Below are 18,052 nucleotides of genomic sequence, written 5' to 3'. Positions count from 1 at the left end.
TTTCACGATGTCCCTAATTGGAAAATGTTGCCAATTGTCTTTAAAGGACGATTGCATGTGGTAGGAAAACCAGGTGCCTATCGAATATAAAACCCAGTGAATTTGACGGGTTGGCACTCAGCGTTTCCGCAGACATTCACCAACCCACTTTCTCTACTGCCACCTCCTGGCTGCCTCTCATCCCAGCAGGTTTGTGAGTTTCACGAATCTCCACGTGATCCACCGACCATTGCATCCATTACAGGCATGTGCCCGTCCATGCCCTGGTCTGTTCCGTGATCCTCCTACCATTCTCATGACCTTCGCTACCCCACAGCGCCCTGTCGGGAACCAAGCCTGGCGCAGGCAGGAGGTTGCGAAGGGCGCTGCTCCTGGTGGTTAATTGTGGTCGGGTCACGCTGCGCCTTTCTCATTTTTCTACATTAAATGTCAGCACCCACGTAACGGAGTTGGCCAAGCATCAAATTTTAGGACCGCAGTGCATGGGCAATTGTTGGCGCCCGTTCTGGCTGCCTTCCCACGTGCCTTATAGTTTTCAGTACCTCTAAATTATTACGTCTCTGTGAGAGTGAACAGAAACTATGCACTTGGCAAATTAAAAAAATATTATTTCATCATTATAATTATTACGTCGCCATTTTATCGCCGGCACCTGGCCACCGCACATACCCACACAGAGATTCCACGCAGAAAAGTTTAGTAGGAGGACACTTCTCCGGGCTCCTCCTCGGGGCAGGCATCCCAGACAGGGTCGCTGTGAGGACCCCGTTCTAATAAGCTGCGCACCACACGGCCGTTTGTGCGTTTTTGCTGATGGCAGCGTCGGAGGCGGCCCGGCCGATCGGTGGGGTGCAGCCGTCGATCCGGACGTCGGCGTCGCCGCCCCCATCCCCGAGGCAGAGGGGCAACGTGATCCAGTCTCCCTCGGCGCACGGCCAGGGCGGGAAGAGCGTCATCACGCTCGCCGAGACTCACGCCGCTGCGTACTCGCGGCAGAGGTATGCTTTTGTTTGTGTTTGTGCGTGTGTGTCCCGATCACGGCCTCCAACACCCGTGACGATTATCTGAATCGGTTCTGGGCCTCCCCTCGGTGTGTGCGTGCGTGGGGTACTCAAATGAGTAACTGATGCAGTGTATAAACATCACCACTGGGGAGACAAAGGTGGCCAGGCGTGGTGCTGGTCACTCACCCCCTTGTGTGCCATACCAGCCTTCATAGGTGCTCTCTTAAGGCACTTACCCCAATGGCCTATTAAGGCTATATGGGGTACCTTTGTCTTTTGCGCGTGCCTGTGCGGAAGTGCATCTACCAGTCGGCAACCCATAACAGGTGGGGCTGTCCCACGACCTACTTGCCAGCGCGCCTTCCACACCTCTTACGTGGCCTCAAGAGTGCATCTATTTTGGCACAAGCATCGGGGGTGATGTCGCTGCTGCCACTTAGTGGCGAATGGTGGCTGTTACTGTTGTTGCTGTTTTTGCTGCTGTTTTTGCTGCTGTTGTTTGCTGCTTGTGTGCGGTAGTGTACTGATGAGCACACTGCACTTGATGACCTAAATTCGATTCCTGCTCACTTGCTCACATTGACACATTTTCTGATTGCACAAAGATAGTAGTGGCGCCTTATCGTTTTGCTCACTCAACTATAATCTCGGTGGTCCAGGTTAAATTGCTGACCGTGCATAAACATTTACCAGTGGCAAAAACAAAACAATTACGGATCTGGTTGAGTTACTCAGTGGAAGGGGAAAGAATTAAGTGGAAGTGGGAGGGACTAGGCAGAATGGGGAGGAGCTAAGTTGAAACCAGACCTCTGCCACCTCTGTATGGCCACTCGTCCAATGTCATCTTATATTACATTTTATTTTTAAACATTTTCCAAAAAAAATCTCTCTGCAGGTCACCATCCACCGGGAGCTATGCGAATTACCCCGTCGCCTCCAGCACGCAGCGGCACGGTGACATCATGAGCGGCGTTGCCAGCGGCGTGGGAGATCCCGGGGCGCATAAACACACGGCCGGAGGCTTCGCGCCGCGGCAGTCCGACGTGGACGGGATGGGCTTCAGGCCCCCGCACGACGTGCACCGGCATCGCGACCGCAGGACCGCGGCCGACGAGGGCAGGAGAGACCCGGGCCTTTACGGGAAACAGCAGCAGCACCAGCAGCAGCAGCAGCACCAGCAGCAGCAGCAACACCAGCAGCAGCAGCACCAGCAGCAGCAGCACCAGCAGCACCACCAGCAGCAGCACCAGCAGCAGCATCAGCAGCAGCAGGCGAGCATAGACCTCACAAAGCATGCGGAAGGCACGAGGCAAGTCGATGCCGGCCTGCCATTCTCCGATCAGAAATCGCGCTCCATCATCAGCTCCCCGGTGGCAAAATCCGCCGCACAGCACCACCAGCAGCACCAGCAGCACCACCACCAGCATCAGTCGCATGCTCCCAAGCAGCCGCAGCTCACGAACGTTTCGCCGCATCAGTACGGCACTAGCGGAGCGCAGCACTTCCCGCCGTTGAGCCAGGCAGCGGTGCCACCGCAGCTGGTGTCCAGCGCCCAGCCCGTCGTTTCGGCAAGCCCGCCGCACTTCAAAGTGGCCGGTGGCGGCAGTGGTGGCGGTGCGGGCAACGACACGTCCAAGCCGGTGAACCACCAGGCGGTGGCGGCGGCTGCGGTGGTGGCAGCGGCTGCAGCGGCCACGGCGGAGAGGGAGGAGGCGCCAGAGAACCCGCTGTTCCTCCTGAGCCGAGAGCTGAAGACGCGAGGGCGGGCGACGATGACGGCCGCCAACTTCATCCACGCCATCATCACGCACCAGATCTCGGGGGACAAGGACCGGCAGGAGGGCAGCAGCCCCCTCAACCTCGACTCCACCAGCACCGGTGAAGGCCTCGATCAGTGCGGCTCCGCATCGCCGGGCTTGCCGAGCCCCCCCCCCCCCCCCCCATGTATGGGAGGGTGCTTGTCCTACAAAAACATGATAACCCACGTAGAAATGTGGGTGTCACGATGGCGAGATGTTAACTACATTCGCCTGGTATTCAAAAGGTCGTGGATTTGATCCCGACGCTTGACGCCTGCTTTATACTTGGAGTTTGCATGCTCTCCCTGTAGTCACGTGGATTTTTCTCTGGGTCCTCCAGTTTTTCCCTCCACATTTAGAATCGATATGCCTTTAAGAGTATTTGACCGCTATAAATTTCCACGCGATGTTAAGCCACTTCGTTGAGCTATCATTTGTGGCCAGGTCGCTCCTGAAAAACAGCTATATAGCTCAATTGGCCTTTCCTGGTAAAATAAAAATTGCTTAGCTGTAAGCATGTTTTGTTGAGATAACGTGGCAGCTTTATTGGAACACATGATGATCCAACTTTTGATGCTTTTTATTGTATCATCTCCCCCACAGATGGCTGTGTTATGGGAGCGTAATCAATTACTCGTTTCCTCCCCATAATATGCCAAATGTTAACACGACCATTCTCTGTGAAGGTTAACTTTTGTGGGTTATTGCATTGCATAGTACACACCCGTCATTAAAACGGGTAACAATTTTTGTTAATCTGGCCGTAAAGCTGATATTTTCAAATGCCATCTAAATGATAGGTAACAGGTTTTTTTTTTACGTCTTAAGAGGGAAAGAAAGTTATTGGTATTTTGACCCGGTGGCTTTTGTGAAGTTTCCTGATGTGTTTTGTTCAACTGGCCTTTTTCCTAAAGAAAAAAGGCGAATTATTCAATACCACAAAGTTTTAAATACCATAATTAAATGTTAACATCTTAAGATCATTCTTTCCTGTCGGTAACCGTAAACAATGCTTTATTATATATTTTCATTTGACATTTTACTCATCGTATAAATCCCAACTTTATAGCCATCGTACAAAATACAACGCAGACGTTAATTAATGATGTTATCTGCAGGAGGATGCCAAACGTGGATGGTTAATCGGACTTTGTGCCACATGCCACCCCCCACCCCTCCTATTCTCGAAGGTCGTTCGTTGCCCGTTGAAGGACATTGATCGAACGACATTTGTGCAAAAATAGCGCCGTCGCCTTCGAGCCCACGCCTGCAAACCTTTGTAAAAGGGCGGCAACTCTGCTGACAGCCGTCTTGTTTGGCAGAATTTGGCCGTGGCGGGTTCTGTCGGAGAGTAGTCTTTAGAGTCGAGACCTTAACGTAAACTTATCCTTTAGTCCCCCGGCATGCGACAAGGAATGCTCCACCTGGCTTGAATGTTCGTGGGATTTTCTTTTTTCTTCTTCTTCTTCCGTTTGGCTTAGGTGCCACCTAGTGTTGAATATCATTCCATCGGCAAACTACGCCAGAATGGCTTTTCCACTGTTTTTTTGAGGTGGGTGGGTGGGGCAGCCAACATTACGTGTGCAACGAACGTAAAAACGAAAATTCCGCGGCACCCCACAAGAGCTGTGGTGTGCTCGCTCTTTAAGTGTTACAGCCGTGATGTTGTGGCGCGGCCACGCCTGTGATCCAGCGCTTCGTACGCGGTGACGAGATGTTAACTCCCTTGCCCGGTATGCACGAGGTCATGGGTTGGATCTCGACCCTGACGCCTGTGCATTTGGCGTTTGCGTGTTCTTCACGTGGTCGCGTGGATTTTTCTCTGGATCCTTCGGTTTAGAGTATTTGGCTGCTTGAAATGTCCACTTCGTTGAGCTCTCATTTGTGGCCAGGTCGCTTCTGAACAGGAGCTATATAGCTCAGTGGGCCTGACTTGGTAAAACACAAATAGTCGAGTTACGTTATTGGTTCACGCAGATATTTGGGAAACTTCCAAACACTGGGATGTGAGGTATCCCGGACATGGGCATTACACCGAGTGGGTTGTGAACCTGTCTTGAAAGACCTTTGTGTTTCTCCGGGCACTCCGGTTCTCCTCCCACATCTCGTAGAGATTTGTGAAACTCACAATCCCGCTGGACTGAGATGTGACCCGGAGGTGGCAGTACAGCAAATAGGTTGGTGAACCCGTCGGCGCCTAGCTCTGGGGGTCACCCCCTCATATGTAATGGAGGGTTCTCTCCGGTGTTCTCCGGTGCCAAAGGAAACCGTCGTTTTAAAGATGTATGGACGTATTCTCTCCATATGTAAAGTAATGCAATGCAATTTGGATTCGTGTAACACGTGAAGATGACCGCGTCTCGAGGCGCCGCACGGAGATAATGGGAATCATTTGAACAAGGCTTCACGGTGTTACTCTGTTTAACAATGGCCGTATTTATTAAAGATGATTGCATTGAGCGGTAGAGCGCGGGCCTCGCAGTCGGAAGGCTTGCCGGTTCTAATCCAGGTGTGGGCGTTTTGACTCGGACCATCATCCCTCAGCGGTCAATAAAATAAGTGGGTGAAGTCAACGGTGGTTGTCCTCCGGAGAGACTCCTCGCACCCCTCCCCCGCCATGGGACTGTGGAGTTTCCTCCACGGGCTCAGGGCCGTAAAGCATGAGACGAGCACCGTTAACGTGCCTGACCATTTCCAAATCGCTCTCTTGACTCTCCCGATGGTTTTTTTGCGTGTTGCCCGATTGCAGAGTCGGCTCCGTCGAGCGGATCAGAGCGCAGTATGACCAACAGCCCAGGCGCCTCTCCCTCGCAAGCTCACGAGAAGGCGGGCGGACGCAAGGCGCATGCCTCTGCCCAGGGTAAGGTTGCTCCGCCGCCTTGGTTTTTCTCGGGAGCTTTGGAGTTGGTGCCAGGGGGCCCAAGCAAACCGAGCGTTTCGCCACTGGTGGGGAAAAGAAACAACCCAATGAATTATTAAACAAACGCGATGCTTTCTGCTCGCCGCACTGGCAAGTAAGCGGTCATCAATAATCGTAGCTTTTGTTAACGTACATAATTATCTGACGTATCTGCACTGAGAGAAATGAAGAGGAATACACAGATTAGAGAAGGGGATGCACATGTGTGACGTCGTATTGACCGCTAAGAATACTTAGTAGGCTTTTGCGGGGTAATGTGGGCACCACGGTGGCGAGATGTTACCTACCTCGCCTGGTCTGCAGGAGGTCGTGGGTTCAATCCCGACTGACGCCAGCTGTATATTTGGAGTTTGCATGTTCTCCCCGTGGTCGCATGGATTTTTCTCCGGGTCCTCCGGTTTTTCCTTCCACATTTAGAATCAACATGCGTTTAGATTATTTAGCTATTATCAATATCCACATTCGTGGCGCTATCATTTGTGGCCAGGTCACTTCTGAAAAAGAAGCTTCATAGCTCGGTGGGCCTTACATGCTAAAATAAAAATAGTTGTTTTTTATAGTTTTAAGTGGGTTGCGCGTTTGCCACCCTTTGCAGAGGTTCGCGGTTCGAATCTGACACGCCACCCCAGTTATCGCTGCTATGAAGCCTGCTTCATAGCGGACCTTAAAGATCCCCTGACGTTCTTCGAAAAGAGCAGACCGTTACGTGCCAGCGTATTGGGCCAAATCTGTCAAATTTGAAAGATTCCTTGCAAATGACTTGGGATTATACAAAACAATCGTCGCTCTCCCCGACTGGTAGATTAATACCCGCTTGCGGTCGCGGGGTGCCGAGGCACACTTGTGCCACACAGGGACACCTGCGATTGATGGTGCCCTTTCAAATGCGCGTGGCGCGACGCAAGTCGCTTATCTGCGTGTAAAAGTGCGCCGAGCCGCCCTGACGTAGGGGGAGGGGGGGGTGGCTCTAATCAAAAACAAATCGTGCTGACTGGCCATGTGTTCGTATGCTCTTGTGGCTCAGCCGAGAAGAGTCAATTTGCCGCGGACGAGCGGAGAGAGCCGACATCGCAAGCCGAGAGCAACCCCAGCGCCAACGCGACGAGCAAGCCTCACACGTCGACGCACCGCGTCATCACCTTGGCCGACCACATCCACGTACGAACAAACACACAGCAGGTCCCCCTCTTAGCCTGAGCGGGCTGTTGGGGGTAGATGCTGTGCTGAGGCCACAACAGAGCACACGAGAGGTTATGGGGGGCGGGGGGGAGAGGAGGTTATTGACCACACGGGCAGCAGTGGAGAAAGAGCAAACGTCCGTCCCATGAAGCGAAGGTTGACTGTGGGGGTCTTTGACAAAGAGCTTTGATTGCTGGGGGTAGTGGGTTCGATCCCGACCCTGACGCCTGCTGTGTACTTGGAGTTTGCGTGTCTCTCTCCCCGTGGTCGCGTGGATTTTTCTCTGGGTCCTCTGGTTTTTCCCTCCACATTTAGAAACACGTGTTTAGGGTATTTGGCTGCTACTACAAATTTCCACGTGATATGCCACTTCCTTGAGCTATCATTTGTGGCCCGGGTCGCTTCTGAACAAGAGCTGTATAGCTCAGTGGGCCTTGCCTGGTGAAATAAAATTTTTTTTAGTTTTTAGGATAGCACACTGGCAAGCAAGCAGTGAGATGAGAGGGTAGCGTTCGGCTTTTTTCCACCTGTAGTCATGTCCAACCATCGTATTTTTGGGTTTTTAACCCCCAAAATGAAATCCAACTTAAAAAAGATATATCTGAAGTTATTCACGTAAGAACGAGTTCCTCTATTCGGATGTCATCGGCGTCTCTGCTGTTTGCGTCTCAAAAATTGGATGAATTTTTAATAAGGCGAAAACATTTCCATCGATTGAAATATTTGAGTCGTATTGACGCTTGAAAAATGTCACTTCCAAATTGTGGTTATTGCAGGGTGTTCTAATAAAGTCAGGTGGAAGCAGATTGATTGATCTTTTGTTGGAAAATGTTACCCGTGTCGAGGTGGTTATTGAACATTAAATACTCCAGAAAACCAATGCCAAAGGGAGGACGTTATACATCGGGCAATTACCGCAAGGGATTTATAAACAGCTGACATCGCCATTTGATATGAAAAAAAATACATTACGGGCAGTGTAGCATTAACAAGTCAAAACAATTCACCACCATCATCAGACAAACTTACAACTGGGGGAAAAAAAATAAACAATATGGATACGTCAAGTCATTGTTACTGACGGATGTAGTGAGTTTTTGTTTGTGTTTGCGCTTCACTGCATTGCCAATGGGATTTGTATTTAGTATTTTTGGTTTTGCAGCCTATTTTATATGTTTCCGCTTGTAAGGCAGGGTTAGGTTAGAGCGGTAGTACAATGGTGTTATTGCACTGCGCTATGAACCCGGCGACCCCATTTCAATTCCTGGCCACCGCTATCGTTGGTCGCAAGTGATATCTGAACCGGTCTTGGACCACACCTCTCTTCACCCCAATCCGCACCGCCCAGCATGGTGAAGTATGGTCAAATAACGCCCATGACTGAAACGGTGTAGGCAGTCCTTTATCCAGCATTCGGTTAATCAAGGGCTGTAAATAATGTCAGAATCAGAATATGTATTTATCCTGGATGACAACCGAGCTTTTGCGCGTCCGCTTGGCACAGGAGATCATAACTCTGGACTACACAAGGAACGTGGGCCCCTACCCTCTGCACGCATCTCAGCGTAGCCCTCGGCAGTCGCCCCCAGAGGCCCACAGCACTGGCGGCGCCAGCGGGGGGCCACCCCCGCTCGCCAGGGGACAGGATTCACTGCCGGTGCCGCCCCCGAAACCGAGGGCAGGGGAGCCCAGCCCCCCGGAGTTGACGGCGGAGCAGCTGCCCTCGTCGCTGCCCTCGTCGCTGCCCTCGTCGCTGCCCCTGCGAGCCGTGCCCAAGCTCGCCGACGACTCGTCGCCGAAACCGTCCTCCCGGTATGGGCCGTGGCTTTTTTGCCGCGATTTATTTTTCAGGGTTCGAGTGGCGTTGTGGTGGCGTGGGGGTCGCGCGGCGTAACAGGTGCCCGTGATCCGGTACTTCAGAAGCCCTGCTTGCTAGGCTGTTAAGTGGCCATGAGATGACGGCATAGCAAGCGGATTATAATGAAACTCATACTCTTAGTTCTTTCGGTAAAGTCACGTAGATAAAAAATGAAAAAAAAAATATTTTATTTTATTTTTATTTCATTTTTTACCTACGTGACTTAACCGAAAGAACTAAGAGTATGAATCCTTGCAGTCACGAAAGCTTCAAATCTAGAAATATAATGAAACTCATCTTTGCTAGGTGATGTACCACTGCTTTTTCTGCGAGAGTTGCAAATGGATAATTGTTATGCGTCTTGGGATGTGACGCCCACAGCGCTGTTGAATATAATTTGGAGGACAAACTGCCGAAGATATCTTGCATAGTGCCGACTTTTTCATATCCCCGACTGCCTGTGCCTGCCTTAAGAGCTGCTCGCTAACATAGTCTTCAACCAGCAGCGTATTGATTCTGGCTGATTATGCATATCAATTCTATAAATTGTAAATAATCCATGCTCACGTGCCCCATTCTATGTGTGTGTCACGAGCGCTTAAACTTACACTCGGCGTTTATTAGGCGCGTCGCTACGTTGCCTATAAATGATCCAATCACGGGGGTGGGGCTTGTTTAGAGCGAACCGTTAGCTGTGGCCCATTACCCTCATCTCTGCACAGAGTAGGGACATTTCCTGGTGGGGATATCGTGGCCTGTGGTAAGAATCAAGGTGGGGGGGGAGGGTAGGTTAGGGTGGGTAGGGTATATGGGGGGGGGGGGGGGGATGTGAGGTAGGTGGGAAGGGGGCGAGTGATTTTCAGCCGTGGGGTCATGGTTGCCCTCGTCCTCTGTGCAGGATGAGGAAGTCCCCGGACGAGAGCCAGGACTCCCCGTCGGGCTCGGAGGGCGGCCTGGAGCCGGCGTCTCCGCCCACAAGCGCCAGCAGCGGTTCGGAGCAGCACGACAAGCCGCCTCCCGCCGGCAACGCAGCGGCGCCGGCCCACAAGGAGCCGGTGCCCGAACACAGGTGCGAGGAGAGAGGGAACTTGTGCTGCGAGCGTGCGAGCGTGTGTGCGTGCGTGCGTGGCGTACTCAAATGAGTACTTGGTGCGGTGTAATTAACATTGCCACTGGGGAGACGAAGGCGGTCGGGCATCGTTGTGCTCGCCACGCACACCCCCTTGTGCGTTGTGCCGGCCTTCATTGGTACTCGCTAACAGCACTTGCCCCAACAGTATGTTAAGGCTATACGGGGGATCTTTGTCTTTCTGTGTGGGGAGTGGTGGTGCAGTGGGCAGCGAGCTGCGCTACGAACCCGGCGACACCAAGTTCGATGCCCGCTCTTGGCCACCAGCACCAGTGACTATTATCTGAACTGGTCTTGGGCTTCCCCTAGGTCGAATTGGCCTCAAATGAGTACCTGATACGGTGTGTAAACATCGCCACTGCGGGGAGACAAAGGCGGTCGGGTGTGGTGCTGGCCACCCACCCGTTCGTGTACCGTACATGCCTTTATCGGTGCTCGCTAAATAAACACTTGCCCCCCAAAAGTCTGTTACGAGTGCATGGCATTTGCAGGGGGTGTCTAGTTATGTGTGCGTGGCGGTGTGCTGTCTGGTAAGGGAGCAGCAATACTGGGCAGTGGGGTAACCCCTCTGATTCAGTGCTGCTCGGACCTCTTCCTCTGCGCGTGGCGCGAGCAGGCCCGACCCCCGAGGGCTGGCCTACTCTCCCGCCTTCTTCAGCAAGCTGACGGAGAACACGTCGGCGATGGTGAAGTCGAAGAAGCAGGAGATCTACCTCAAGTCCACGTCGACGCGCGACGTCGGTGAGGGTCGCGCGCCTCAGCCGCTGACACGACAACAGTGGAGGACCACAGAGCTTGGGCGATTGTTGACACCGGTTTTTGGGCTGTCTTCTCCCCTCCCCCGCTTGTCTGCAGTTAACCCGTTACTCCAAAACGCTCTCTCTGTTGTGTCTCTCTTGAGAGTTCAGCTGATTTGGTCGTGTCAGACGGGTCAGTAATGATGGCTCTGAGAATGAAAAGCGAAATATTAATTATTAGTGAAAGACTTTTATCAACACGTGATGCTTAATAAAAAACATAGAAGCATTTTAACTTATTTAAAAACACACTGGGTTTAACCTCTCTGACCGTGCATCTTGTAGCGATTCATGTTGACACTGCACACTTTGCTAATACATCCCTATATTCGTTCCACCATTGTCGTTTTTCAAGCAATTCTCATCATCGCCCACTCCCGTTGCTTCACAAACGTCCGGATATTTTCTCGCTTTGTAAAAACTTGTGGCCGTCGGGGCTGCTCGTGTCACCGCCTCTCGCCACGCCCTCCGCAAATGACGTATCGAGCGATGGGTTCCTTTGTGCGCGCGTCTGCGATGACGGCTGCGATCCTGCTCTAGTCTAAACGTCTACGAAGTAAAGTACACCGGCTGTCATCAGACACGTACACACACTACCAGCTGCACCGCACTTACTGCACATTACACGCGGTTTATTACGTTCGTTGTCGCTGGAAAACGTCTTCACGCTTTGTGCCGTTGCTCCTGCTGCTGTCCGTGTGTCTCTTTAGGAGCCGGGCAGCCCGGCACAGAAATATTTCAGATGCCCGCAACCCCCGTGTCAGGTACAGCGCTACCCCTACAGAGCATCGTAACTTTTCTTTTGCTATCCTCACACGCACGCCCTCTATATTCTGTTTACAAAGAGAAAATTTAATCTTGGGCGAATCTGCGCCACATTGATTTCGCGGCTGTGCGCGACCATGCCTGGCCTCCGTGTAATTTTGCACCCAACGTATCCCTGCCTCTCTGACAAGCCAAGCGTTGCCTCGCCCCGGCAGTCAATAGTCCCCGCCGTATTTAATATCGGTGTAATCAAGCCATGCAGACGTCTCGTTGATGCCCAATCCATTTCCCTGCACGCGCGCGCCGCGTGTTTAACTTTTTTTTTTTGCCGCGCAAGAAAAAAGCTGCCGCGCCGCCGCAAAAATTTCATCCCCCATTGATCCCCGGATTTTTCTCGTGCCTCCTAAACATAACTCGAAATTTACAAAATCGATATCCACTCTGAACTTGAAACGTCCGCAATTTTTTTTTATTTTTTACTACCCTTGAAATAATCTTTACCAAAAATAATCTGTGAAAACACAAAAAAACACAATCGATCCCTGCCAAAATAACAATTAAAATCCATAGAAAGTAATTAGAACCATGGCAGTTGTTACACTGAAGGGTTTAATTTGTGTGACACTAGTCCTGTTGTGCACACGCACCACTGTTGGAGGTACGCAGACACTTGTTTTTCCTCCCGTGGACACACGGATGTCGCTGGTGTCGAGCGGAAGCCTCCGAAGTTGTTGTGAGGGAGCCGTGGAGCAACTCCACCCCCAACCCATCCCTCCTTGTCCTCCTCCTCATCCAGATCCGACCAACAACCTGGGCCTTGAGGACATCATCAGGAAGGCGTTGATGGGAAGCTTCGAGGACTCGAGCACAGGCAGCAAGGGGATGGGCCCCCACATGTCCCCCGTGCCACCCGGACCACCCGCCCCCCCCCACCCTGGAGCCCCGTCAGGACTCCGACAGCCGAGCGTCGCCCCTCTCTGGTGTGTTGACTTGCCGGTCTCCGGCCCCCCCTCCCTCCCTCCTTGCCAACCCTCCCCCCTTCATTCCCTGTCTCCTCCGTCTACCCTGCCTCAGCGATCGATTTTTTTTATATTTGAGAAACAAATTGGCACAGACTGGATTAAAAACTCGCCACCACCTTCGTCCGTATCGCTGCCCTGTAACAGAAAATGTCGTAGTAGTAGTATGAATTACGTTTTTATTTAAAAGCAGGAGAGAGCCTCTTGTGATGTAAAGTATTGTTTTCCAGGGCGAGCAGCGTAGTAAAAGCAACAAGGGGGTACACGTGCGATAAAAGGTCAAAAGCAGCAGGAGTGGCCGACCATGATCAATCCACTGCTGATTGAAGGCCTGCCCACGTCATTGTCATCTTTTGCGATCCTTCGATGCTACAATAATTAAACATCAGCGGACAAAGCTAAAATAGGAGGCCGATCGAAATGTCTCTGTGCAGTGGAATAATTACAACGCAGATTCGCAGCAGCTGCTAAGAGTGGTGGGGGGGGGGACATTTAACATCCAACACGAGCTGACAGGTCGACACGCGTCCTGAGACGCACGATCCCATCCCTCTGGCTGCAAGTCCCTCATTGCACTGGCTCTCGCCATCTTCCTTTCATTCACGCTGTTTGAAGGTCGTTTGCATCCACCGGACAGACTTTTTCATCACCTTGTCTCGAGCAATGCAGAGAGAGAAAAGAACAAGCAGAATGCTAAACAATAATAACGAACAATTGAGCAGCACGATGTTATAAATAGAACTCCAGAAATTATTTAGAATAATCAGCGCCGCCTGGCTTTTTTTGTTTTTCGATCGCATCTTCTGTTGCGCAGCGGCGTCTTCAGTTTATTATATTTCTTCCATTCCGCACCTCACCGCGACCGGTCCGACGTCTCTCGCCCGTGGCAGGCTCGGGCCGACAGAAGCCCGGCGGCGCCAAACCGTCGGCGCGCAGCAAGGCATCCCGCTCGCCGGCCTACACAGAGCGGCCCCCGTCGGCGCCGTCGGAGGGACGCGGGCCCGCGGCCTCGCCCGCCCGCTCCGAGACGACGCCCGTGGGGCCGCCGCCGCCGGAGCAGCAGCAGCAGGACAAGAGGCGGGCGCCGTCGGCGTCACCTGCGAGGGGCGACGGCGTCGAGCGGCGCACGCCCGGCGCTCAGCCTCCGGCCTGGGACGACAAGGTGACCGGCGCGGCCGCGACCACCACGGCGGCGTCGGCGGCGTCGACGACGGCGTCCGCCTTGTCCTCTGCCGGTGAGTCGAGAGACGTGCGGCGACGTGCTTTTGCGTTGCGGTTTGTGCGCGCCGGCGAGATTGGTGGGCGGTAATGTCTTAGACGGTGGGTTTGTCGAAGGGGATTTGCGACTCGCCGACGCCCTCTTTGGATAAATTGTTCGTCGTCGTTTAACGTTTGTGTCGCTCGTCGCATGCGGTACGTCTCGAGGGCCCAGGACAATTTGGGTGTTGAAGATAATTGCTCAGTAAGGACTTTTTTTGCAGACTAAATACAATGTTTTAAAACTGTGGTACAGACAGCGTACAAAATATTGTATGACCTCGTTGTTGTTTTACAAAAGAATCCTTTTCCTGATCAATGTCCCTTCCTCCCCCAAGTCATAAGCCACACATCGCCGCCTCTCATCATCATCAGCCATGATCAATCCACTACTGGATGAAGGCCTTCCCCAAGCCGTCGCCATCTATCAAGGTCCTGAGATGTAGCAATCCATCTAGCACCTCCACACAAGCTGATTTCATTGCTACCTCTCTCTAGCGGGCGTCCACCTCTGGCGCGTCCGCTTCTTTGGCTTCCAATCGACGCGACTCTCCTCCTCTCTCTCGATGTGTTTACACATCCGCGCCGCGTCGCGTTCGCACCGAGGCTGCTTTGCCGCGAGAATTCTGCTCGGCTTTTGCCACAAATCCAAACGTCGTCGCGCGTCTCCTTTTGTTCTCGACACGGGCACCTGCTACCGCCCCCGCACGGTTGAGCACGAGACGTTCGCTGGGTCTTCTTCCGCTCGGGTTTTCGTTTGCAAACACACGGAATCTTCGCCGCGACGACGAGTGGTTGCGACACATCGCTAATTTTCTTTCACCTTCTCTCCCGCGCGTCTTCCTCGCTCACCGTTGCCGACTGCGCGCCCTCTTCCTCCCCCCCCCCCTTCCGTTTTATTTTTCCAGCGGCGGCGCAATTTCCCTTCAACCCCTTGATGCTCATGATGGGCGGCGGCGGCGGCGGCGGCGGTGCAGGTGCGGCAGGCGCTGGTGGTGGCGGCAACGGCGGCGGCGGCAACGGCAGTGGTGGAAACGGCGCGGGGGCCAGCCCCCCCTCGATGCAGACTCCCGCACAAGCCGTGCCGTCCCCTGCCACTGGGGGTGCCGCGTCTCCGGCCTCCCAACAGCAGCGCTCGTGGGACCGCGAGAAGCCGACGCCGCTGCTGTCCTCCCAGTACGAGACTCTGTCCGATAGCGACGGCTGAGCGGGGAAGAACGCGGCGTTACCGAGAGGAGCCGCCGGTGACTTGAATTTGAGCGACGAGGGCTGCCGCTCTGTTCCCGCCTCACCCTCCCCGCCCCCCGCTACCCACCTGCCCGCTCCCCCCCCTTCTTTCATATGCTCCCACCTCTCGCCGCAGCCCCGCGCGCCCGCGCCGTGTACGGTGGTCTCCTCCGGCTTCAAGTTTTTGACCCCATGACGAAAAAAAAGCTATCGTTTGTGCAGCGTTTACAGCCATTAATTATCATCAGCCTTTAACCACGTCGTTTTATTGGAAGATGAAAAAGCAGTGTCTTATGGAGGCGGAGACCGAATGGTGGGAAACCTCTGCCACGCGTTTGCGCGCAAAAAAAAAATTAATAAACTAGTCGACGATGGGACTGAGAGGAGGACGTTGGGCATCGGATGGAAAATAATTCTTGTTGGCGGCCGTGCTGGAGAGAGAGAGAGAGACGAGAGTGAGAAAGAGAGACGGCTCGTTTTGCATGAAAGTAACGAGCCCGAGAGCTTGCGAGGGTTGAAAAAGGGAAAAAAAATGTTGGAAAAAAATCTTTAAAAAGGATGGAGAGAAAAAAAGTGTTTATCGTAAGCAAACGTTTGTAAAGGCATCGTGAATACAAGCAGAAGAGAGAGTGTGAGAGTGTGTCATGCAGGACTCGAATCAACGGGTTGGCAGTTGTTTGAGCCCTGGGGAGGTTTGTGCACTGGGTGAATAGACAAAGATTGACTTAAACAAACAAAAAAAAACAAAGCTTCCCCACTCCCCCATTTTTATAAAGTTTTACGTTTTTAAGAGTTTAAAATATGAGCAGAATAATTTTAAAACACTGAACTCTTGTAAATATGTTGATACCACTCCCTGTGATCATAAAGGTTAATTGTAATAAAATCTAATGCTATGTGTTTGTATTTTTAGTTGTTCTGCAAGCTGTGGAAGGCTTACTCGCCTTTACTTTGTTGCAGTCACTTTTTTGGATCTGATTACTCGATGCTGCAAGGGGGTTTAAGCTGGTAATGTTTTTTTGTACGCTTACCGTTGCACGCTGTAGGATAGACCAAAGCAAACCCACAACGTCGCGATCGCAAAGTTCTTGCAACGACAGTAACAGCGGCAGAAACGGATATATACCTTTGGCTTTCAGCTGGCATCGTCGGCACAGACCCTGAGTTCGTACGATTTTCTTCATTTAGTGACTACTGATGTTACCAGCAGTCTGCTTGGCATTAATACGACCGACGTACAACTGGCAAAAAGTTGCCTCTCTTCCCGTGATAGTGCAGACTCCAACCCCGCCAACCCCCCCATCGGAGGATGAAACGCGCGCTTCGATGGCCGTGGTAACCGCGCTAAGACGTAGGCGCGCGCTAATTAAGCGCTCGTTAAGCCAAATGTGAGTTTGAGTGAGGTCGATTAGTGCAGAGGTGTAATTTGAGTGATGGGGGTTTGTGTATCCCCGTGGGGTTCAAGCTTAAGGGGTTGGTGGTGGGGAGAGAGAGAGAGAGGGAGGGAGAGGGAATTGGTTGTGGCGAGGAGGTATCGTTGGGAATTGGAGTCTGGGGAGGAGGAGGTGGCTCCTTCACGTGGTCCCCGCCGACTGGAGGAGAGGGGTTTTGTGTCGGGGTTTGTGAAGGACGATCGATGCGTTTAGACACCGGCCCTGGCAGAGCAGCAGGGCCACCGCGGGTGGATGCAGCCTTAATGCCCCTCTCGAATATCACGGTTGGCTACGTACGGTGCGAAAGAAAGTTCAAAATGCACGTACATGCAACGCCGCACTTCGCTGGGACGTGACAGCAAGCGCGCGCGCGTGCGTGCGTGCACACCTTGGGAACACACTCGGCTCATCACGCATGCATCAACAAACACACAGACACGCGGCGTCATGATTTGTTTGGGCCTTGTTTAAAATCTGCGATCATATTGTTAAGAGAATATATAATCATATGCCGTCGGTCAAAGTCTGAATTCTAACTTTCACTCAACGCCTGGTGTTTTCTTTAGCAGGGGCGCGTCGGCAGAGTTTTAATGAGAAACATTTACAGATGCCATTCCCCTTTTGCGGAGTTTTTTTTTGGTTGGGCGGGGGGGGGGGTTCCTACTGGCGGCAGGCGACCGAATGGATGATCACGCGTGTTACTTTGAGCCGCTTAAACGGCAAAATGCATCATCAAGCAGCATCAGCAGCATCAGCAGCAAGACATTTCGCGTTGACAAATTTCCGAGCGTACCCTTTTTTTCGTCCGTGCCATACTGTATTTGCTTCATATTTTGAATATTCGTTTGCACATTGAAGTGTACCCGACGAACCATCGCGCCTCGAGACGACACTTTATTTTACAACGCAGTGACCCCCCCCCCCCCGCAAGCCCCCCCTCCCCTCTCCACCATGAGAAACAGCAAAAAAATACGAAAAATTAACCCTCATTTTGGCTCCTTGACCTGACGGACTGTGGACACGAAGCAGTGTTGTACGTGATGAAAGCCTGTTTGTACAGTGTATCCGCGCGCGTGTGTGTGTATATAGTGAATGTGTGTTTACAATTCTCTAATTATCTTAAAAAGACACGTTGAACTCAAACACTTTATTGTTTGAAGAGACAATCAGTTTTTTGCAGATGTTTTCTTTCGACTGTACATCTGATTGTATACTCTTGGCCAAATATGCTTCGACGAATAGAGTGCTTAACATCATTAACACCCCCCCCCACCCACCACCTTCTCTTCGGTTTTCATTCACACACACACACTTGCCTGCATGTGTTGAGATGGGGGGGTGGGGGTGGTGGTGGATGCGGGGGGGGGGGGTTGTTGTACCGCTTTCATGTTTTACCCCCCCCCTCCTTGCTGTCCACGCAGTAAGGTGCATACGCGTGCGCCTCTCAGATAAAAAAACAACACTCTGCTATTACAGTTGGTCACCAAATGAGGAAAATTAAAATAAGTATCTATGTATCGTTCCGGATGTACATTTTGTTACTCGGGCTGCTACGCACTTCACAACAGCAATTGTTCGTCATTTACAAGCCGCAGCCTTTGGATGAAAGCCTCCTCTGTACAGCGTGTTGATTGTGGGGGGTGGTGAGGATTGTTTGACCATACT

General features: G+C 52.3%; 1 pseudogene across 1 annotated transcript in view; it reads left to right on the top strand.

The window, feature by feature from the left end:
- Positions 1 to 17,902, top strand: part of LOC144719391 (nuclear receptor corepressor 1-like) — a 120,428-nt pseudogene extending 102,526 nt beyond the window's left edge. The window contains exons 37-48 of the transcript XR_013585591.1: positions 821 to 998; positions 1,900 to 2,882; positions 4,915 to 4,980; positions 5,553 to 5,663; positions 6,748 to 6,881; positions 8,407 to 8,714; positions 9,659 to 9,829; positions 10,467 to 10,630; positions 11,397 to 11,450; positions 12,248 to 12,431; positions 13,361 to 13,705; positions 14,636 to 17,902. The product of XR_013585591.1 is annotated as a nuclear receptor corepressor 1-like (transcript). The remainder of the gene's footprint in view (positions 1 to 820; positions 999 to 1,899; positions 2,883 to 4,914; positions 4,981 to 5,552; positions 5,664 to 6,747; positions 6,882 to 8,406; positions 8,715 to 9,658; positions 9,830 to 10,466; positions 10,631 to 11,396; positions 11,451 to 12,247; positions 12,432 to 13,360; positions 13,706 to 14,635) is intronic.
- Positions 17,903 to 18,052: the final 150 nt, after the last annotated feature.

This window comes from Lampetra planeri, chromosome 6 (genome assembly GCF_965212315.1).
Source record: "Lampetra planeri chromosome 6, kcLamPlan1.2.h2, whole genome shotgun sequence".
Taxonomy (NCBI): Eukaryota; Metazoa; Chordata; class Hyperoartia; order Petromyzontiformes; family Petromyzontidae; genus Lampetra; species Lampetra planeri.
The sequence above is the reverse complement of the archived record's forward strand: the minus strand, read 5'-3'. Positions and strand labels throughout refer to the sequence as shown.